Below are 15767 nucleotides of genomic sequence, written 5' to 3' on the forward strand. Positions count from 1 at the left end.
CTGTAATGAGAGGTGCTCTCAGCCTTCCCCCTTTATGGGCAAGGGTGTAATATGGTGATGTTTGTAGGGCTTATTAGAGCAAATGAAAAGGCTGGAGGCAGCCAACCTTGGAGGTACTGAGAGTAGGATCTCGCTGACTGCCTCAGGCATATTCTGCCCCATTGTGGGGCCAGAAGCACCAACTGGATTGGAAGCTCTTGGTTAGCAGTGTAGGCTTTGAGATTTAGGTTTGAGGCTCCCATCCTCCACTGACTGTGTGTTTACCTCCCTTGCGGCACATAGTGCTAAGAAGTGAGATCTGGAAGCCCCTAAGCCCCACCAGTTCCTGCAGGTAGGTGTTTGTTCAGTACCTCCCTCCCCGACATCTGCAGGGTCAGGAGACTGGGGGCTTGGCAGTTTCTTCCCCTGTTAGACAGCTCCACTGGTGGGGGGATTCCTCCTTCTGTTCAGCTCTTATCTTCTTCATTCCCTCTCTGGAGTCCCCCACCGTAGGTCTCACCATCTTCCGTATTCCTGGCTGTCAAGCCTTCCTGTCTCAGGGTAACTGGACCTTAGGTGGGCTGTGCCCTTCTTACCTTTACATATCCTGGTGAAAATAGTGGCTTCTGCGAGTTGCATGTTCCAAAGGAGAATCAGTGGATCCTGGTAACCTGATATGTGTACCAAATACACACACACACACACACACACACACACACACACACACATATGTATATGTATATATACATATATATATGTATATATATATATATTTTTTTTTAATTTGAATTCCAAAGTCCATATCCACCACATTATATTAAAAAAAACAATGGTAATCCTGTCACCTAACAAACCTGTTCTTAGTTGAGTGTTTCCTTTGTCTTTATTCTGATGAATCCATATTAATAGTTACACTCAGAGTGTGTACACAGAGTTTCGGTGGTTTCTTCATTCACTGTGCAGCAATTTGCCCCACAGCTCTTGGGCCTTTGTCTTGCCATGCCTAGAGCACAAACATCTCACAGTCATAGTAAGCACTGGGGTGACGGCATCTCATTCTGTGGAACAGATAGAAAACCATTTATTAACCAGCGGCACCAAGAAAACCATTTATTAACCAGCGGCACCAACCAGTCAGTTCTGACTGGATCAATGATGTCGTGGTCCCCTACCCCTGAGAGGAAAGCAGGGCACGGTGGGGTGGGGGAGGGGAAGCGTGAGGTAGTGCCACATTCCAGTGTCCCAGGAACATGTCCACGTGTAGGACAATGAGCTCTTTAGAGAGGCAAGGAATACGTTTTTGAACTGTTTTAATCTTTCAGACAAAAAAAAAAAAAAAAAGGAAAGAAAGAAAACAGTGCCCTTTTTACATACTTTTCAGAATTTCCTGTGTTTCATATTAGCCGGTTACTGTTTTGGCTTCCTTTCATGGTAGTAAACACAGTTTGTTTTGTTTAGCTATTTCCTTCCCCCTCAAATACCATCACTGATCAATCCTGCCTTTGCCAGAGTCACACATTCACGGGTCTCTTTCCTTCCACCTCTCACCCCTCAATTCACTCCATTTGTTGAGCTCCTGCTAAGCACTAAAGATTCCAGAAGGGGGTAGGGGGACTGGTTGTAGGAGGGCAGTGGGTGCTGGAATCCCAGCATCTGGATGCTTCCACCCACCCTTTCAGAGGGCTCACTCTCTCCAGGCCAGGAATGCTGACATTTAATGAGCACCTACTAGATAGTTATTTGTCGATTTTGTATCTAGGAAATTGAGGTCTAGTTGAGTCACTAGAATCAGGTTGGCATGGCCTCAACTAAAGCTCTGGCTTAGCTGTGGTTGCCATCACTATCTTGTTTGAGCTTTGAGAGCCGTGGAGATAGTCAGGGCTACATTTTTCTTTTCTTTTCTTTTCTTTTCTTTTCTTTTCTTTTCTTTTCTTTTCTTTTAATTTTAGAGAGAGAGAGAGAGAGAAAGAGAAAATCTCAAGCAGTCTCCATCCTCAATGTGGAACCCAACTTGGGGCTTGATCTCACAATGGTGAGGTCATGACCTGGGCCAAAGTCAAGAGTCAGATGCTTAACTGACTGAGCCACCCAGGAGCCCCTAGGGCTGCATTTTAAAACAGTTGTCTTAGATGTCTCAAGTTAGGGGTCATAGTGGAGCCTCAGCCAGCCCTACTGGGCTTGGGCCTCCTGACTGCAGTCCTCTGTGGGTGAGTGGTGTTTGGGTGGAGGAGACCATCAAGAAGAGGGTGGATTGGAGGAGAAAGGGGCTGTTAACCCAGGATGAGAAAAAGTGGCCACCGGGAGTGTTAGGGCCTTTCAGAGTCCCCTCCTGGGAAAAGTACAGGTCCCGGATGGTTGAGCTGATGTTAGTCGGACATTTTTAAGCTGCATTCTCTCCAAAGCCATCCACATTCTGCAGGCATTGTTTTCTTTTGCACCGTAACAGTAAAAAGAGAATAGTTGCCTTTACTGCCACGTTAAAATCAATAGAGCCGAGCCACTCACCTTGAACTCAACCCGATGTTGACCTTTCCAAAGAAATTGGGAACACCTGGAGTTTGTTTCCTCCCAGGTGGGCACAGAACAGTTTCTCATTTTCCATGGAATGAAACACAGTCTAAATGCTGGAGTAATGGTTCTCAAAAGCATCCGAATCACCTTGCCGGGCACCGCTCCCAGAGTGGGTGATGCAGTCAGTCCGGAGGGGGGCCTTGAAAAGTTCTCCAGGGATGATGGTGTTGCTGGTCCAGGACTGCACTCTGAACACCTCTCTCAGGTTTGGGCCTTGGTTCCCCCTCTTCACCTCCCAAAACCAACACAGTTAGTGTGGTAGAGAGCCATTATCTGAGAGAGGATTTATTTGCCTTTCAGCCTAGAGTAGTCAAGAGACTTTGGCTAAGCCCCAGAGCTAAGCTGTCCCCTGGCTCTGCCCCTCACCCCTACCCCCGGGGCTGACCCCCTCCCATTACCTGCCACCCAGTGCGGGGATTAGAACAGGGCAGAGTGAGCCACCCTGGTGCGGTGATGGGTTCCTCCTTTCAGCACGTGAATTTAACAAGCTAAGTGTTTTCCATGGTAAGTGCATAGAAAAGATTTCTTATCATTTTTTGAAAGAAAGAACTACAACTGTTCTCTTGAGTCATAACTGTTGTTAGATGTTGAATGAAAAAAAAAAAGGCAGTTAATGTTCTTTTCTTCTAAACAAATTCTCTGACTTTCCTTAGCTCTCCAAGACCCCTAGAGTTAATTTTTAATGGTTTCAAGGATGTGGGGGATTCTCACTCTCCTGCTGAGCATGTAGCTCAGCAAAGGCCCTGGGAATATCTCCGAGCCCAAGTAACTGGCCAGGTGGGGCAGAGGGGCATCCACTGGGGAGAGGGTCAAGGACATCCCTTTTGGGGAAGTGGGGGAGAGACATGTGGCATGTGGCTGGAATTCCAATATTGAGCCCCCAGGCTTTTGATCTGCAGAGTGCTCCTTTTGGTTAGCTTTGGGTTGATGATGTGTTAGCCCAGAACTTGGCTGCCTATTGTGTCTGCTTGCGGGACCCTCGCCATCTCAGCCTCATATGGCCAGACTCAGGCTGTTATCATCCCCCCTCGAGTGTGCATTATAATTCCCACCCTAGTTAATCCTTGGTTGTCCATACTGCATTCCCCCTTGGCCCTCACTCCCAGTGACTCCCCAGCCTCTCAGGGTCACTGTTTCTGTTAACACCTCTGCCACCTGCTTTGTTTGCTCCTAAGTTTCTCACCTCTGCTATTACAGGAGTTCCCAGCCAGTCTCCAATCTATCCCCTTCCCAGTCTGTCCTTCCTCCCTCTGCCGTATCGCTATGCTAGCACCTGCTGAGCCCAGGCTGCTCCTCGAAGCCCTTGACAGTTTCCCATGGCTCATGAGAAAAATTTCTTGGCTTCAGAGCTTTCCCACCTGGGCCCATCCTGCCTGGGCAGAGTGAGAGCGCGGATGCGTGTGAGGGCAGTGACGGTCACGACAGCTCCTGAAAGGAGTGCGTTTGGCAAGCTGACGACTTGCCAGGGAACAGCCAGCAGGGAGAGGGCTTGCTGTTCTGGCCCCAAGCGTGAAGGGGGAAGAGAGTACCAGAGAACTGGGGGAAGAGGCTGTGTCACAGGCAGTGGGGGAAAGCCAGGGAGAAGAGCCCAGTCATAAGGAGCCTGGCTAAGAAAGGCCCCATTCCGGGCACTCGACTCTCCCTGGGGACAGCTAAATTGGCCTGGGGAGCCTCCCACATCTGCTTTTGATGGTGCTTGTTCAGGGCCCTTTGGAGCATTCTGGGATGCTAACCCTTAGGTTAACCCAGACTGCTGACAGCGTCTACAAGATTAGGTTTCAGAAGGAGTTGGGGCTTAAAAAACTTTGCCGAAGACAATAGATGGGCTTTTTAGTTTTGTTTTGAGTAAATAGAAAGGCAGTGTTCCTGATGCTTGGATCCATGATGTCTTTTTTTTTAACTTTTTTTTAAAGTTTATTTTTTTAGTATTCTCTACACCCAACATGGGGCTCGAACTCACGACCCTGAGATCAAGAGCCTCATGTTCTTCCCACAGAGCCAGCAGGTGCCCTCATGTTGTCATTTTGATAGAGAAAATAGGAGCTTCCCAAAGCCTATCTCAGCTCTGTTGAGGAGTGGAATCTAAAACAACACAGAAGGGAACATGGTCTGAGTCTAGGAGGATTGTTGGAGGGGCTGCTAATGTGTTCTCCTGTCCCATCAGAGCACCTGGGTGAATACTGGGTCAGTGCCATGACTCAGATGTTAAGAGAGAATTAGAACTACTGGAGCTTGCCCTGGGGGTTGGCGGGGGGGGGGGGGGCAGTGGTCAGGTCAGGGCACCCCAAGGTCCTGAGTCTTTTTTTTTCTTTTTTAAGTTTATTTTGAGAGACAGAGAGAGAGCAAGCAGGGAAAGGGCAGAAAGAGGGAGAGACAGAATCCCAAGCAGGCTCTGTGCTGTCAGCACAAAGCCCAGTGTGAGGCTCGAACTCACAAGCTGTGAGATCATGACCTGAGCCGAGATCATGATTCAGATGCTTAACCGACCTGCCCCGAGGTCCTGAGTCTTACCAGAGGAGAAGACACTTTGCTGAGCTCTGGAGGGAAGGAAGAGAGGGAGGGGATAGGAGCTGTGCTTTGAATAAGTTGAAGGGTGCCACAGGCTGAAAATTCAGCTCTTTAGAAGGGCAGATCTGTCTAAAGGTAGAATAAGAACCCAGCATCGATAATAATAGTTGCTTATTTTTTTATGGGACACTTTACAGTTTGCAAAGCATTCGCATGAGAGGCGGTAGGCCCTCCTTCTCTGGAGGGATTCAAGTTCAGGGAGTTATGGTGTTCAGGGCATTCCGGCCCTCCTGAGACTAAGATGGGTCCACATGGGTGTTTCCCAAATGTGTATCAGAACTGTGCTTTTAAAAATATCCAGTATCCTTCCTCTTCTCGTAAGTGGCCTGAGGCGATCTCTGTAAATGGTTGGCTATTCCCTTGACCCAGAAAACACTACAAAATCATGCAAATCAAGAGGTTCAAATCTTCATGTTCACTTTAAGAACACACATGAAATTGCCCAGGCCACCAAGGGTATGCAGATCCGAAGAGCCATCAACTATCTGAAGATTGTCTCTTTGCAGAGGCAATGTGTGCCATTCTGTGACTGCAGTGGTGGGGCTGGTAGGTGTGCCCAGGCCAAACACTGGGTGGGACACAGGGCCAGTGCCCCCCCCCCCCCAAATAGTGCTGAAGTTTTACTGCACATGCTTAAAAATGCAGAGAGTAATGCTGAACTTAAGAGTTTAGAGGCGCCTGGGTGGCTCAATTGGTTAAGCGTACGACTCTTGATTTTGGCTCAGGTCACAATCTCTGGATTGTGAGATAGAGCCATGTGTTGTGCTCTGTGATGGGCATTGGAACCTGCTTAAGATTCCCTCTCCCTCTGCCCTTCTCCTGCTCTCTTTTGCTCTCTCTCTCTCTCTCTCTCTCTCTCAAATAAAAGGTGTTTAGGTGTAGATTCTCTGATCACTGAGCACATCCAGGTGAACAAAGTCCCCAAGATGCGGAATAGAATTTACAGAGCTCATGGTCAGATTAACCCGCACATGAGCTCTCCCTGCCACATTGAGATGATGCTTACCAAAAAAGAGCGGGTTGTTCTAAACCAGAAGGGGAGGTTGCATAGAAGAAAAACATGTCCCAGAAGAAACTGAAGAAACAAAAACTGATGGCCTGGCAGTAAATTCTGCATAAAATAAATGCAAATAAAAGTAAAAACAGAAGAAAAAAATCATTATCTTGGGGATTGCCAAGACTTGCTGAATTGGGGGGAGGGGCCTGGGAATCTGTATTGGGTACAGGTAGCTCGTTTGCCCAGCCTCCCTAGGAGAATGTCCACCACACGTGGCAGGTGGACACGTGCCTATCGTCTTCACCTCTGGATCCCCAGTGCCTGCCACACAGTAGGAGCTTGACAAATGTGTGCTGAGTCCCTGTGCTGACATTCGCCAACATGATTACCTTGATCTCTTCTGCTGCCTTCTGTGTTGTCGATGGTGTGGCCGCACCAGACTCCTTCCTGCTCTTTAAACACACTGGAGGTGTGCACTCTGCCCGGCCTTTGCTCATACCACTTCCTCAGCCTGGATCTCTCTTCCACCTTTTCTGCTACAGAAGCCCCACGTTTTTGGTGCATGCGGCAATACGGTATGGTAGGCTGCATGCTAGATGTTGCTAACCCTTCAAGCCAGCCCATGACATGTGCTGCCCCCTTCAACAGGTCTTCTTCAACCTTTTCTCCTGTGTCCCCACTAAGGAGAGAGGTCCTTGGAGCTTCTCTCAGATTGTAACTTTTTTTCTTTTTTTTTTTTTTAGAGTTTATTTATTTTGAAGTGGGGGAGGAGCAGAGAGAGAGGGAAACAGAGAATCCGAAGCAGGCTCCGAACCATCAGTGCAGAGCCGGAGGCAGGGCTCCAACCCACGAACTGTGAGATTAAGAGCTGAGCTGAAACCAGGAGTTGGATGCTTAACTGACTGAGCCGCCCAGGTGCCCCCTAGATTGTAACATTCTTGATAGCACCTAGGTGCCCTCCCTGATGCTTATCAATGAAAAAAAAATTACTTTCCAGCTCAAAAATCTATGTATATGAATACACACGCACACATCCATACATTTTTTCTCCGAAAACAGAAATCTGCAGAGTTGAAATGAATGTGTTTGAGTTTAATGCTGAATTAAATGGCTTCGCTATGTGAAGTTATCACCGCCCACTCAACTCCTTACTCCGCTCGGGTCCTGGGTAAGGGATTTGAAAAGATGGAACTCCGTCCAGCATCATAATCCCGGAGTTTTTTGGATGCTCTTCTGTGGAGGATACAGGCTCGGGAGCAGTTCTCTGGTTGTGAGCACCCCTTTTTCCTTTATCTTCTGGCCCACACTGGTCTCCTCTCCTCGCCTTTCACATTCTCCCAGAGGGTAGTGACCTCCTGAAGTGAGGCTTGAGGAAATAATAACCATAATAAGAGTACCAGCTGACCTCTTTGGAGTGTTTCCTATGCACCAGGAGCTGTTCCAAGTGTCTGTATGTATTCCCTCTTGGAATCTTCATAACAGCCCTAGGAGGTTAGCACCTATCAGCCCTATTAGCCCTGTTTTACAGGTAGCAAGACTGAGGTGCTGTGAAGTTTTATGATTTGCTTAACGCCACACGGCCAGCCCAGAACAAGTAGCTAGACAGCCTCCTCCCTTGCGGGTCTGGAGCACGTGATTCCCCAGGCGCAGCCCTAAGTCCCACCTTGCTAAGGGCTCATGACAGATGCTCACCTTGGAGGCATGCAGAAGCGCTGCTGTGGGGGCGGTCAGCTGTTTCTCCTGCTAGAAAGCGAGAAAGGGGAGGCCGGTGATTTAGGTTTCCTAAATTTCTAAGGCAGGCTGCCCTGGGGCACCTCTGGACTTGGGGCTCTTGTACGGAATTGGGAAGAGGGAAGTACGATGAGCAGGGGGCACCTGAGAGAGAGGGCTGGATCACCTGGTCAGCAGACCTGCCTAACAGGAGTGGCCGGCATGCTGGGGGTGGGGGTGGGGGAATGGAGGCGGGAATGCATTCCTTGTTCAGTTTGGTGTGTGGCCAGAAATGAAGTGTAGGTAAGTAAGCCACATCCTTTAAAATTGCCCAAGAAAAGGCCCTGCTTTGGAAGGTTGAAGGAGGTCTGGGAGTCTCTCCGAGGAATGTGTGCTTCTGTGCTGGGCCCCGGGTCCTGCTTGTTGGTGGTAGCAGCAAAGGGAATAAGTAGCCTGTGGGAACAAAGAATTATGTGATAGGGAGAGAGTCCACCACAGCAAGAGAATCCCGGGCAGCCCCCTGGGGCCGAGGAGAAGCATTCTCTTTTGTGATGGAATAATCCTACAGGAGCAAGAGACTGGAGGGGAAGGGAGGGAATCTGCTTGGAGGAGAAAGTTTGGGACTCAAGTGTGCCCCCAGAAAAGAGGACTGGTTTGCATCTTAAATCTAGGTTTATTGGTTCGGTGGTTATATGTACAGTGTCATCAGGGTATCACTGGTCCCCCCAGTACCTCACTCATTGATCACTAAGCAGGCATTTAGTGAGTGGCCTTTGCCTGGTGCCCAGACTGGGGGTACAGGGAAGGCGTGCAAACATAGTCCCTACCCTCCAGAAGAACTGTCTCTTATGAGGAGACACAGAACTGTGGGTAACACAGCTAACCCGTGTTGGGTGAGCCCGGTGGTGTCTGAGGCCACACTGAGAGTCTCAGATATAAAATGCCTAAGGATACAGGAGAAGGGAACAGTCAGAGACACTTTGAGGAGTAAGTGGTATTTCATTTGGAAAGGAGAGGCATAGACGGCAAGGAGAGGCGAGGCCCTCAGAACTGAACTCGACTGTCACGGATGGCCAGGTGGACGTCCCAGCCTCTCAGGACAGCCTGGGACCTGCAGGAGCTACAGGCACAGGGGCCCTGATATTCGCTGTCTGTGAATTCGGGCCCAGATTTGGGCTCTGGATGCCCTTAAAAGACAAACAGGCCGCTGCTGGTCTGGGGTGGCAGGCGGCCTGTGGCAGGCAGGAGAGCCGGAGGGTGGCAGGAATGTGTTAACACCAGCAGCTGGCTGCTATCTGATCCTGGCCCTGCAGTGACTTCCGCTTCCCCCATTGTTAACATACCAGCCAGGCTCTGAACGAATGAATGAGTGGGTAGAAAGGGTTCCTGTGCGGGCTCTCACAGCCAGGATAAAATAACCCCAGCCTGCTGCTCTCCAGAGAACTTTCCCCTGGGGACCCCCGGGTGGGAAATGGCCCCAATGAGTAGAAGCCCAGTGATTATTAGTGTTTTTATTGGGACAGAATACCAGAATACATACTTTACAAAATAACCCCTCAAATGGCTTAAGTACTGCAAGTTACTTTTTATCTCCAGCGCAGGTCTGTAGCACCGTGCTTCATTCTGGGACCTAGATCTTTCCATCTAAAAGTTCTGCCATCTTTTGGAGCAGCGGTTCTCAACTACATCCAATCCTGGAGGAGGAATGAGAGAGCACAGAATTCAGTCCTAGTGGTTCCACTTAATTCCAAGGAAGGCTGAGAAATGTAGTCTTTTTGTGGGCCCAGGAAGAAAATAAAATGGCATTGTCTCTGCCACAGCACGGGTCCTGATTGCACCTCATGTGTGCCTGAAATGCTAGGTTTCAAAAAGCATTTTACATGCGTGGAGGAAATCAACCAAGATAAGTATTTGCTCGTGGTATAAGTGCCTTTCAAGAAGGCAGCATGTTCATGGAGGTCATTATTGAATTTCCAACTGGTCCCACCATGTTAGTATAGACGGGAGTCATTTGCGACTCACCTTCCTATGATGGATGGTCCATGGTATCCCTAGTCCAACCTTTATGTCTCAGGCCTCAAGAGGAATGCTGCACACAGTCGAGTAATTATTGTACACGATGGACTTTGTTTTGGATGATCCCAGTTCCTTCTTGGTGTCTTTTCTTCATCTCTGTTGCCTGCTGACTGTCAGACTGAAACCCCTGCTTGCTTGTATAGGGCAGAAAGTGTTATGTGGTCTGACTCTTAGGCGTGGCCAATAGGCATGTCTTTTAGTTCAGACCTGATTTGGGTAGAATCGGTGGGTGAAGCAGTGGGTAGTTGTCACATGCCTGCCTGTGCCCAGCACTCTAGAAGATGCAAGAGGCCACGACCCCAGGCCACTTTCAGTGAACTTACCTGGTAATAGAGGCCAAAGTCAATCCAAATAGAAGGAGGGCTCGGTGAGGACAGCAAGTGTGTTTGCCAGTGGTCGCATGAGAGAGCCCAGCTCAAGGTAGAGAACGGCCCCAACAACTCTGTATGGCAGGCTTAGTTCTGGGGGCTTCAGTTTCAGCAGGTCTTAGACAAACAAATGATAGTGAGGGGTCTGTGGGAGGCCTGGGTCTGGAGAAAATGGAAGGTGATACTGCACGTTGGCCACCATGACCTTTTTGTAACGTCGTGGGAAGGGGTGTGATGTAACGAGTAGTCCCAGCGGGAGGACGAGGGGAAGATGAGGTCAGAGTGGAAGCCAGATGGAGTGAGGTGGGTCTCTGACTCAAGTGTAGAAGGAGAGCTTTCGGACCACTGTCGCAGTCCGAGAGCACGGCACACTGCTACCTCGCACAGCACCAGAACGGTTCATGTGGAGTTTGGCAGACTCCATCTTAAGGCGGTGTCTTTGGGAGAGAAATTGGATTAGAAGAAAAGTGAAGTGTCTGTGAGGGCTAGAAATCTGTAAGGATCTTTCTGTGGAGTAGGTCTTCAGCCAAGCTATGAAGGCCAGTCAGGACCTGGGCGGATAGAAGGGGGAGAGGGTTTCATAGCACATACACAATTAAATCATTACATTGTATACCTTAAACTTACACAATGTAATGTGTCAATTATATCTCAATAAATCTGCAAAAAAGGAGGGGAAGGCATTCTAGTCAGCAGAAGAACCCTAAAAGTAGGGCACAGAAAGGGGCCCGAGGAATGGGCTGAGGTGGCCTTGACTGCCAGGAGGAGGGGCTGGACCAGGCCTGGCAGAGGCAAAGTTACTGAAAGTAGAGTCTGGTTGAGGATCATGGGATAAATTATTCCAGGGGAAGGTGACCTGAAGGTGATTTTAGAAAACTGGTGGCGAGTGCCCAGATTGGGTGTTGGAGGGGAATGAAGGGACAAGGGGCACATTTAAGAGTCAGCCTGGGGGCTCAGTCGGTTGAGCGTCTGACTCCGGCTCGGGTCATGATCTCGCGGTCTGTGAGTTCAAGCCCCGCATCGGGCTCTGCGCTGACAGCTCAGAGCCTGGAGCCTGCTTCGGATTCTGTGTCTCATTCTCTCTCTGCCCCTCCCCCCACTTGTGCTCTGTCTCTCTCTGTCTCTCAAAAATAAAATAAATGTAAAAAATTAAATTAAAAAAAGCCAGCCTGCAGGAAAAAGGTCTATATAAGTCTTTGGTAGTTCTGGCATCTTCATGATGGTGGTTATGAAGAGGCTTCCTTACAACCCCAGCCCTCAGAGTGTGAAGGTAGGAGGTCAGCTTCCTTACTTGGAGAGCCCAGTGGAGGATGATCTCATTCGTCCGTCCTTTCCTGGCCCATCCTTGCCAGGTGTAAGCACAGGGCTGCAGTGCTGGTCCTCTCCCAGTGATACCCCTGTGCTTGCTCTTGGGATGGGGGTGGGATGGGGCAAGGCAGGCTCTCAGCAGCTGTGCTTCCCTCTGTTTGAGAGCCTGGTCCTCCGCTGCTCTGCCTGGGCCCACCCATGTCATCAGGAAGCGGGCTTTTGCCGGTCGACTTGGCCCAAGAGCTCCTGTTATGGCCAGTTGTGAGGTCTGTCATGTGAACCCTCCCTGCTGATCCCCACAGCGAGGTGAAGACTCTTATCATCTCAGAGAGGTCAAGGGCCTGTCCCAGATGTCACAGCAAAGTTGAGTGACAGGGTCTGCCTGTGTCTCAGTTCTCTGAGTCCACATTTGGAGCTCACGCCAGCACTCAGAATCTTTCTTAGGCTTGGACGAAGAATTTCACGTTCCTTAAGACTGTGACTACCTAGGCAGGGAGCAGGAGACGCCTGGGAAATCGGCTTTATGTGAGTGTGCATTAGGAACAAGACAGACGATCATAATACTTAGCCTGCACTGAGGACCCCCTCTGCCAGGCCGGCGTACTGACTCATGAATCCACGTCGCAGCATTTCACAGCGGAGGCAGCTGAGGCAGAGAAGTCTGAGTGAGTTGCCCAGTCCCAAGCAGGAGTCAGCCCCAACATTTAACCTCGGGGCAGCTCGGGCTCCTCACAGAAGCTCACTTGGCTCAGGGTGGCCTTTGGTCCCCAGAGGGCTGTCCTGCCTGTGCTTGTGACTTTTCTCAGGAGGCTGCCTCGAGTGAGAGAATGGCTGTGTCCAAGCCTGAGGTGCTACACCGCGCTTAGACTGTGGCAACTCATGGCCTATGGCGGCTTTTTGTGACTAGCTGGTAGAAGGGAACATGGTCAGAACTAAGAGGGCCCTCACTGTATGTGTCACTTCCATCGGTTGAAGCCCTGCCTCCTGGTCTGTTTGTGTTCTCTGCTGCCTCATTTTGACTTGAGCGTCATATTCTCTGAGCAGCCTGACTAGGAGATAAGGGTTTCTTTCCCAGTCAGGAGAGAGTACAGGGAAGATGTTTTCAGGGTCCCTCCAAAGTGATAAGGAAAAGCTGAGGGCTTGCTCCAACCTGCTGTGACTCCTCCTTGCCCTCAGGGGGTGCTGTGGAGACTTGATGCCTCCTCTCTGAACACTCTTCCCGCGTGGATGGGGAAAACAAGCAACGATAGCCTTAGATCTCATTGGGACCACGCTTTCTGGATTTAACATGTTCATTTCTGTTGTTTCTATGATGCTTATTCTTTAGGTTGTATGATACAAATTTATGGTTTGATAAATATGATTACAAGACCATACGACATCCATTGTGCCTCCTGAATTAGCATAGGTGAAAATTTTGATTCTACAGAATTTAGGGTTAAAAGCTCTTGATTGCTTTTGATTCTTTTTATATGTCCAATGCGTTTGTATCTAGGATACTCCAAGAGCAAGTCCCCCAAAAGGCATTTGCCTGAGTAATTCTATGAAACATCCACAGAAAAGAAATAATAAATCCAGGAAGGAAAATGCTGGATAAGTAATGAATACATCATCCATACTGTTATCTTATTTGAATAGAAATCATTTGTTTTGTGCTAGATTTGTACGATACTGAGGAAACATCCAACCCCCTACCCTCTTATACCTATGTACACTTTCTTTTCTTTGCATGTAAGTTGGTGCACACCCTGTATGAGTGTCTGCTCATGTTGGGTGAGTGTAGTTTGGTGAAAACGCATCCCCAGCATCACTGTCACCAATGACTGTGAACCAGATGGGATTTTGGAAGGACTGACCTTGGCATTGTCAGGTAGATGGAACGTGTCAGAAGGTCATCTTTTTCCTCTGACTCCTTTCTAATGTCCTCTATTCCCATAAGTATTTAGTGTTGTTGTTTTTTTTTTTTTTAATTTTTTTTTTCAACGTTTATTTATTTTGGGGACAGAGAGAGACAGAGCATGAACGGGGGAGGGTCAGAGAGAGGGAGACACAGAATCGGAAACAGGCTCCAGGCTCTGAGCCATCAGCCCAGAGCCTGACGCGGGGCTTGAACTCACGGACTGCGAGATCATGACCTGGCTGAAGTCGGACGCTTAACCGACTGCGCCACCCAGGCGCCCCTAGTGTTGTTGTTTTTTTTAATTTTCCTTCTTTATAGAGCCTCCTGTCAGCTGTCAACTGGAGAGCTCTTGAAATTTGACTCACCCCAAGATTTAAAGCTCATATCTTATCTCTCCCAAAGGAATTTTATGGAAGAGCCCCTAAGCCAAAGGTATGACTGTCTAATAGTGGAATTTCAATCACATGGGACACATCAGAGAAGATGTGTTAAGAGGCTCTTCCTGCTGTCCTGTGAGTTACAGAAACTTAAGTTATCTCCCTGAGTCCTGTTTGTTTTTCCCCCTAAAAGTTTTATAGTTGTATGTTTCACATTTAAGTCTAGGATCCATTTTTAGTTACCTTTTGTATAAAGTGTGAAATTGAAGTTGATGTTGATGTTATTTGGTATCCAGTTGCTCCAGTACTGTTTGTTGAAAAAGCTACACGTTCTTCATTGAATTCACTGTGCTGTTATCAAAAATCACCTGGGCATATTTGTGTGGGGCTGATTGTGTGTTCTCTCTTTTGTCCCAATTGATCTGTGTGTATCTTTCTCTACCTCCATGCTGTCACAATTACTGTAGCTGTATAGTCATCCTTCACATTGGGAAGAAAGATTCCTTTATTCTTTTTCAAAAATTTTTAGACTCTTTTAGGGCCTTTCTCTCATGTTCACAGAGCAACTTACACGTGCATGTTCATAGCACCATTACTCAAAATAGCCACACACTGGAAACTACCCAGATGTCCTTCAGTGATGAATAGTTGAACAAACTTTGGTGCATCTATACCGTGGAACGCTTGCTCAACAACAAGAAGGAACAAATCACCAATACACGCAACAATGTGGACGGACCTCGAGGACATGACACTGTGTAAAAAAAGCCAGTCTCCAACGCCTACAGACCGCACTGCTTATTCCACTTGTAGCACATTCTTGAAGGAATAAAATTAGAGATGGGAACGGTTAAGTGGTTGTCAGGAGTTAGAGATGGGGTAGGTGAATGGTGTCCCCACGAAGAGGGTAGCAAGAGGGAGTCTTGGAGGGAGAGTATAGTTTAGTACTGTGATTGTTGTGCTTACACAAAGCTACACGTGAAAGTTGCACGGACCCCACCACCACACACACGAGTGCTTGTGAAACCGGTAAAATCTGAGTAAGCTCTATGGGTTGTGCCACTGTTGCTCTCCTAGTTTTGATCATGTGCTGTAATTATTTATGCAGGATGTTCATGCTGGGGGAGTCTGTGAAGGGTGCGTGGGATCTCCCTACTCACTGCTTTTCAGTTTCGTGTCCGTCTTTAATTATTTCAAACTAAAAATTAGGAAAAAACACACGACAATGTTATGGTCTGTTTATGTTGCGTCAGTAATGGCAAATCTGTAAAAACACAGACACGTTGCCTCTGCAGAAGGAGGCAAGTGGCTTCTTCTGGTTCTATAACGTTTTATTTCTTTAAAAAAAAAAAAAGAAAAGAAAAGAAACCAGCAAATATGACAGAATGCTAACAATTGTGAATTTGGGTTGGTGGGTTTATTGGTTTTTATGCTTCTCTCTGTCCTTTTTTTTTTTTTTTATGTTTGAATTATTCTATAATTTAAAAAGTGAAATCGGTGCCTGTCTCCGTGTTATCTTGGTCTGTTCACAGAATTTGTCCGAACATTTAATATTTCTTTAGTAAAACTGCTACTCAGTCACAGACTTCTTCCTTCTCTCCATGAATTTACTAACTCCGGGTCGGGAAGCCTAAGAATGCAATCCATCTTTTTTACTATGACAAGCTAATTTAATTTTAATTGCTCTTTATAGTATTGCATTATGAGGAGGAACTATCTTTAATTATCTTTTTGGGGGGTTGTTTCTAAAGTAATGTGATCTCGGGAGCTGAGAATCACCCTTTCCAGAGTAGCCACCTGACTGTGAGCGTAAAATATTTGTGCGCAACAGTGTAAATAGACTTCTCTGCTCCTCTGACTGGCAGAGCCTGCCCCTCCCTTGAAGCAATTAAAAGAATTCCAGGTGGGTGGTT

At 47.9% G+C, this 15767-nt stretch overlaps 1 protein-coding gene across 2 annotated transcripts in view; it reads left to right on the forward strand.

Moving 5' to 3' along the window:
- TCF7L1 (transcription factor 7 like 1) overlaps window positions 1-15767 on the forward strand; it is a 158882-nt gene that overhangs the window by 40401 nt on the left and 102714 nt on the right. The gene's annotated exons all lie outside the window — the stretch shown is intronic.

Source organism: Prionailurus viverrinus, chromosome A3 (genome assembly GCF_022837055.1).
Source record: "Prionailurus viverrinus isolate Anna chromosome A3, UM_Priviv_1.0, whole genome shotgun sequence".
Classification (NCBI taxonomy): Eukaryota; Metazoa; Chordata; class Mammalia; order Carnivora; family Felidae; genus Prionailurus; species Prionailurus viverrinus.